This window comes from Gavialis gangeticus, unplaced genomic scaffold (assembly GCF_001723915.1).
Source record: "Gavialis gangeticus isolate Ggan-Ray unplaced genomic scaffold, GavGan_comp1, whole genome shotgun sequence".
Lineage (NCBI taxonomy): Eukaryota > Metazoa > Chordata > Crocodylia > Gavialidae > Gavialis > Gavialis gangeticus.
In genome coordinates, this window is record NW_017729033.1 from 2,063,355 (window position 1) to 2,069,780 (window position 6,426).

At 45.2% G+C, this 6,426-nt stretch overlaps 1 protein-coding gene across 1 annotated transcript in view; it reads right to left on the reverse strand.

The window, feature by feature from the left end:
• Window positions 1-1,820: 1,820 nt before the first annotated feature.
• The window catches only part of RAB11FIP5 (RAB11 family interacting protein 5), an 89,701-nt gene continuing 85,095 nt past the window's right edge, over window positions 1,821-6,426 (reverse strand). The window contains exon 7 of the mRNA XM_019526268.1: window positions 1,821-6,425. The gene's annotated coding sequence lies outside the window, so the exon portion shown is untranslated. The remainder of the gene's footprint in view (window position 6,426) is intronic.

Here is a 6,426-nt window from a genome sequence, read left to right on the forward strand (position 1 = left end):
TAAACATTCGCATATTGATGGAGATTGTTCTACTTCTAACTTCATCACATCACAACACCAGTTTAACACTGTACTTGAAGCATGGGTTCTGTAGCCCACAGAAAGCTTTTAAGTAAGCAGCTTCCTTACTAAAAATGATCCTGTCCTTCTACTGAAGAGAGATTTCTTCCCATAGGGATAAATGGTCTCAAGTGCTGCGCTGCATGCATCCTATTGAAGACCCGTTGACCTTGCTAGTGCCCTTTATAGCATTCCTGCAGTTCTTAATTAAACTCTCACTCCATCAAAAAACCTCTCCTCTAAAAATAGTTGCTTTACCAATGTTTTCTGTGCTCTCTCAACTTTCTACTATGAAAGCAGAGGCTGTGGGATCAGGGGCAGAACAACCAGGTTTCTACTGGGGTCTAGACTCTCTGCCTCACAGGCACCTCCAAGGAGCTTGCTTTATTTGAGCATAATAAATGCTGCTTCATAGGGCCAATAAGGGACCACAAGGGCAACCTGCTCTTAAGCTAAGGTTTCTGTGGTGCAAGTGGCTCCAGCTCCCATTTTGCTTTAATCCACTTCTGAACAGACCCGAGGTGGCAAGTGGCTTGTTAGCAAACTACAGCATGGAGAATCTGATCTAAAGCCACCTCCTGTTCTTCAGCAAGGGCACGACAGGGATTCAAATCACTTTAACAGGATATAGAGGTAAGGTTGGTGGTTTGTAGGAGGGATTTCTCCAAGCATGGATACCCCATCCCATTAGAAGTGGACATGGTCTGAAATAACAGGCAGGAAAATTGTTAGTACACTTGAAAACAAGGACAAAGGTTTGTCATTATCCCTTGGCTCTGAACGTCCAGCCACCATTTATCTCCAAGGATGGGTCTTCTTTGTGGTTAGCCCCGCTGATCAGCACCTGAGTTGACCTGCACAAACTAGCGCACCTGCACTAATGTCTTGGCTGGTCTCGGCAACACACAGCGGGGTGTTTCATACCTCTGATGGCATCACTCATCGTAAGCTGAGCTGCTCCATCACTCTTTCCCCTTGAACTGCGGGAGGACTCGTCTGCTCTTCTGGGCATATGGGAGGAATTATAGGAAGACAATGAAAAGCTAGTGGCACTCCAGTGATTTAAACTGTGCCCTCGTGGCAAAGCGGGTAGCCTGAATGAAAGCAGCATCTGAGCACTAAGCTATAACCTCAGTCAGGTCACCTTCCTCTGGCTAAAGCAGCACGAAATGCAGGTCAGCAGGGTGGAGCGTGGCAGCATTCAGGTTAGAGCCAGAACTGGTTCTAAGTGAAGACACAGCCAAGCCATACGAAGGATGGCAGCAGGAGATTTCAGCTGGGCAACTCTTAGTTATTTTAGTTCCCCTTCATATTCCAAAGCATTTTGGCCATGAGAAAGCATTAGGGGTTGGCTGGGGCTTTGCCTGCTTCTCTCCTATGCAGGGGAAAAGAGGCGAGCCAAGAACAGGAAACAAGGCCAGGGAACTAGGACATCTTGGTCTCACGTTCAGCTCTATATGAACCACCAAGCAAACTTGACCGGGTCACTCGATGCTCTGCGCTCTCCCCCATACACCTGGTGTTATTGTTGCTGCTTCCTTTTGCAACCCACACCTTTATAATGCTACCCGTACAAACACCTTTATTCCACAGCAGGGCCCTCAGCCTCAATAAAACAGAAACAAGTAGACGACACTCCTAAAGGAAGGAATCAATGAAAACTAGCCCTGTTTTACCAACTAAAAGTTATCTGCTCAGAGTCCCACGCTCCCCAAGTGCCATCTGACACAGACCCGCAATAAAAATCAGAAGCATCTAGGAACAGCTTGAACAATTTTTATTTCTTTAAAGTGCTTAAAATGTAAATAACAAGCTCTTTTATAAACATTAGCTGCAACTATTAAAACAAAGAAACATATGCAGGACCCGCTTCCCATATACACAAAGTACAGGGAATCCAACAACTCCCTGCATTTGAACACACTAACCTTGTTTTCAGGTGAACATTTGTAACGCAGAACATACTGCTCCTTTACAGACAAGATCAACTCTACTGGGCTCATGTGGCATTGTTCGATAGCCGCGGCCCTTCATGTTCATTCCAGTTTAAGGACTTCACTTGGCATCTCTCGTGGCAGCCCCCCCTACCACACACATATACACACCCTGTAACCCCTGAGGCCAGAAGAGCGAATAAAGAAAAATCAAATTGCTTGGCAGAGTTCCTTTAAAAATATATATAAAAATAAAACCTATTGACTTGGTGTGCTGACGACAAAACTCCGCACAGATGTGGCCAGCTGCACGTCTGTGGAGAAACGTGTGAAGCATTTGTGTACGGAAGGGCCAGATTATATCAGACAGAGAAAAATAACTTATGGGAATAGATTTATTGAAAACCAAACAAACAAAACCACTGCTGTTGGTAATAGGTGATACATATGCACTCAAATCATCCTTTCTGCAGGGACCAGCCATCACCTAGAGGACTCCTGGTTTAGGCTTCAGCATTAGCATGGTGATATCCTTTCAATGCCATGTTTCCACAGAATAATCTCTCAATATGGATTCAGGACAAGAGCGTCAGTAGTTTTAAGGACAAATACATTTGTTTACTCTTCTCCCTTCCCTCCCCACCTTCCTTTTTTAAATACTGACACTTCTATCTTCTCATCGGTTCATCCAATAATTTTTGTTCCTAGTACCAGTGAGGTTAATTCAATCATCAGGCTGGTCTTAAACATCTGTCTCCGGATACTTACGGCATGTTTAACATTCCTGGCTCTATTATCCAGGGGAGAATCACACGGGGAAGATTTGTGGGGCAGTGGAGTGGAGCAATGGAGGACAAAACGACAAGCTGACTGTAACACAAGTAAACAGGCCAATTGAAAAGGAATTATCTGCAAGGAGGGTCTTTCCCTCACCTCTGACTTTTGAATGCTCCAATAGTCCGTGAAACCAACGTCCGCACAGGGAAGGGCAGCAGCACCCCCCCTGCAGCCACAATTGCTGTCCTTATTCCTTCTTCCCCCTCTCATGAACCAACTTTCAGTTCAGACGTTGGGTTGCCCAACCAGCTCTGTCTGCCAAATCCTGAATGTTTCCTTGGGCATCATCGTTTTCATGCCGTCTACTTTATCCTCTTAAGGCATGGCCAGCATGAATGGAGAGTTTCTCACGGAGTACAGTCTTTGGGTAGAGTTAGACCATGCACAGAGAGGGAAGACAAGGTCAGAGAAAAAACTCACACTATTAAACATGGCATAGCCCTGTGCAGTCCTATGCAATGCAGCTCTGCTTTGAAAGGACATGAATATATGAATGTGCAAAACATTCAAGCTTCAGGGAAAAAAAGGCAGAGAACTGACTAAGGCAGGCAGCGATTTAGAGATGTGATTTAACTATCGTGGAAGAGGAGGAGAGAAGCTTAAGTTTAAAAACACTGGCACTTTGTGTGTGTGCGGATGCACAAGCATATGTGCGGTGTGTGGAAAGCACCTACAGTGTGGGAGTCCTCAGGAGGAGAACACACACACACACAATCCTACAGGAATAGCCAAGAGGCCGTGGAGGGACCAAGCCAAACAGGAGGGAAGTTTAGGCCCAGTCTTATTTGGTCTCTTGTATTCTGCAGTGTATGCGAGAAGAATAGCAAACAGATGGCTTCTCCCATCCAGGAGCAGTTCTGGTCCTAAGCAAGAAGGGACAGATAGAAAGCAGAAAGTATCTTTTATGCACATGTTGGTTAAGACCCAACGTAGACACATTCATGCTCAGAGATATAAAATACTAGACTTCCCTCCTTTATAGTCCCCATTTGACACAGGTCTCTGCAGTCCAGTACATCTGACTTTGATCAGCCCCTCCTTTCTACCTCTTCTTGCTTACCCATTTTATTTGTACACAGAGTTTTACTTATTTACTTTGTATTGGAAGCAACTTCTCCCTGGCACGCACTATTCAGATAACAGAAAGTCCTTTTCCAAGAGGCATGCAATCAGACGGAGATCACAACTCTCCCTGGAGGAATTTTTTGATTGTACATGCAAAGAGGAATTGTTGGTACTCAAACTCATATACAGAAATGTAAAAAAAAAGTGGAATTCCTCTCTTAAAGTCCTAAATCTTACAATATAAACATAGCCCCTTGTTCCCCGAGATGCACAAATATAGCAGTGTAGGCAGGTAAGTGCAAAACCTCAGATTGGATCAGTTTGCTATTACAATCAAAGGCAAGTAAGAACTCACAGCCAGTATTTCCAGCAGAGCCTCCTTCTTATACAACACGGGCTAGATCGGGACACCAAACTCTTCATTATTTTACCAGCAGGTCCACTGAACTTCTACTGATGTATCCCTCCAGAAGGTCTACCAGACACAGTCCATCTTGGCGTACACTCTTCTCTGTTATTATTCATAGATTCATCTCAACATCATTTACATCAGACTAATGCAAAGTGTTCCAACCAACAGCAACTCGCCCACTCTTTTACTAGGACAGGTCTTGTTTTTGGCTTTAAGCACAAAGACTTTTAGGAAGCCACGCCCTAGCCGGCAAGGAAAACTTTGCCAAGTTGGGTGAGGCATAGACTGAAAGCTAAGTTTAAAGAATCTTTTTAGTGAGGAAACTGCTTCGTTCTGTTGCAAAAGGCACAACTTGTAAAATCCATGTGTGAACAGAGGCAGGTCACAGTAAAAGGAAAGGAAGACTTTAGAAGGAAAAGCCACACGCTCCAGGGACAGGTAGGAACAATGCATCTTGGGCTTGTCAAGGCAGGGGAAGTCCCAGGTGTTAAGCTCTTCTGTTAGCTTCTTGTTGGGATAAGACAGGTGGGAAAACCATTCACCCAGTGCCTTAACAGAGTGAGAAAACGAAGCCTACAGAGATAAAAACCAAAGAACAGAAGATATGGCACTAATTTCTCCCCACGTCCCCACCACTACCGCACACCAGAGTCAACTGCTGCACACTTTTCTGCTGCAGGTGGACAAATCACTCACAATCTATTAACCCAAGCAGATCAGGAACTTGTTAAGAGAACAACCGCCTCCTGAACAAGTAGTGCTGAAAGTGTTCAACCCCAGAGAGTTGGTTCAGAGAAACATCTAGGGACTGGCCAAGGGTGTTGGAGGCCAGATACTTATATAGATGTGATCAAGCTGCAGTTGTACTGCTGACAATGGCTGGCGTGTACTAATGAACTGATAGCCTACTACAAAGATCAATTGAAGGTGTCGATCAGGCATCTGATCAACTAGGATGTCAAGCACAGAGGTGGGTTGGCAGTCATCTATTCATTTGCATACAAATTTTTGTTTCTTACGGCATTTTTCCATCTCATTAAAAACAAAAAGAGACACAAAACACAAAGAAGTAAGCAGATTGTGTCAAAGGGGCAGACAGCTGGCTATGGTGGTTTCAAAGCACTCCCTGTACATACTAGAAAGAGAAATCTGATATGATAATACTGCATGGAAAAGGACACAGCAGCGATCTATGGAAACAAGTGTCCATAGCATGTATTGGTGCCACCTCCACTGGAAATGGGTTGGGGAGATTTGCATAAAGGAAGTTTCAGGGGCTGCACAAAATTCACCATGTCTCTTCACCGGGACTGTAGGATACAGGGTGAAGTTGTGTGTCAAGCTGAGTAATGAAGACAGTCACATCACAGCAGAAAGCCTGGCCGGACACAGTGCAGATCTAAGCGCAGTACATGACATGCCACCTAATGCATGCGTTGTCCTTCAGGCTTATCCAGTTTCACCATTGTGAGTTGTTTCCTGACCCCAGCAGCCATCTGTCTGGGTACTCAGGGCTTGCAGGAATGTCTTATATGGCAAGGAAACCCTTTGCTTTAGGGAACCATCAGATAATATAAGAGAGCTGAAAACAGCTGTCCCTTACTTCACTTGCTCAGTTGAAAGAGCAACAAGACAGGGTAGATCCTCATTGAGCTCTTAAGTGTCATGGGTAAGGTTTCTCAGAGGCTGCAGGAGGAACAGCTCACAGTGCTTTCCATAAGCAACTACACGCTGTTTTAGACAGGATGGAGGTGTTTAGGGCTGAAGAGGGAGCAGCCTGAAAAACAAGGGCAAGGTGGCACATTTCCACCACCCAGACTCTCAGTCCCATGGGTGACGTAAGGCTCTGGTACTCTGCCCAAAATGGTGCCTCTCCATTCTGTTGCTTGGCCCCTGGGGAGAAGCCTATTTTTTTGGGAGGATATTGCTGACTGTATTATAATACTGGGTTCTGTGCCTGACAGGAAGAGGTGGAGCGCATTTCTCTGGAGATGCAGATCATCTTTCCCGCTCAATTCCTTGTAAACCTCAATTTCTTGTAAACTTGCCAAGGCCACCACAGTTCTCTCGTGTTTTACCTGCAAAAGGAGGTGTAAGTGCAAGGGTCGGGGGGGGGGG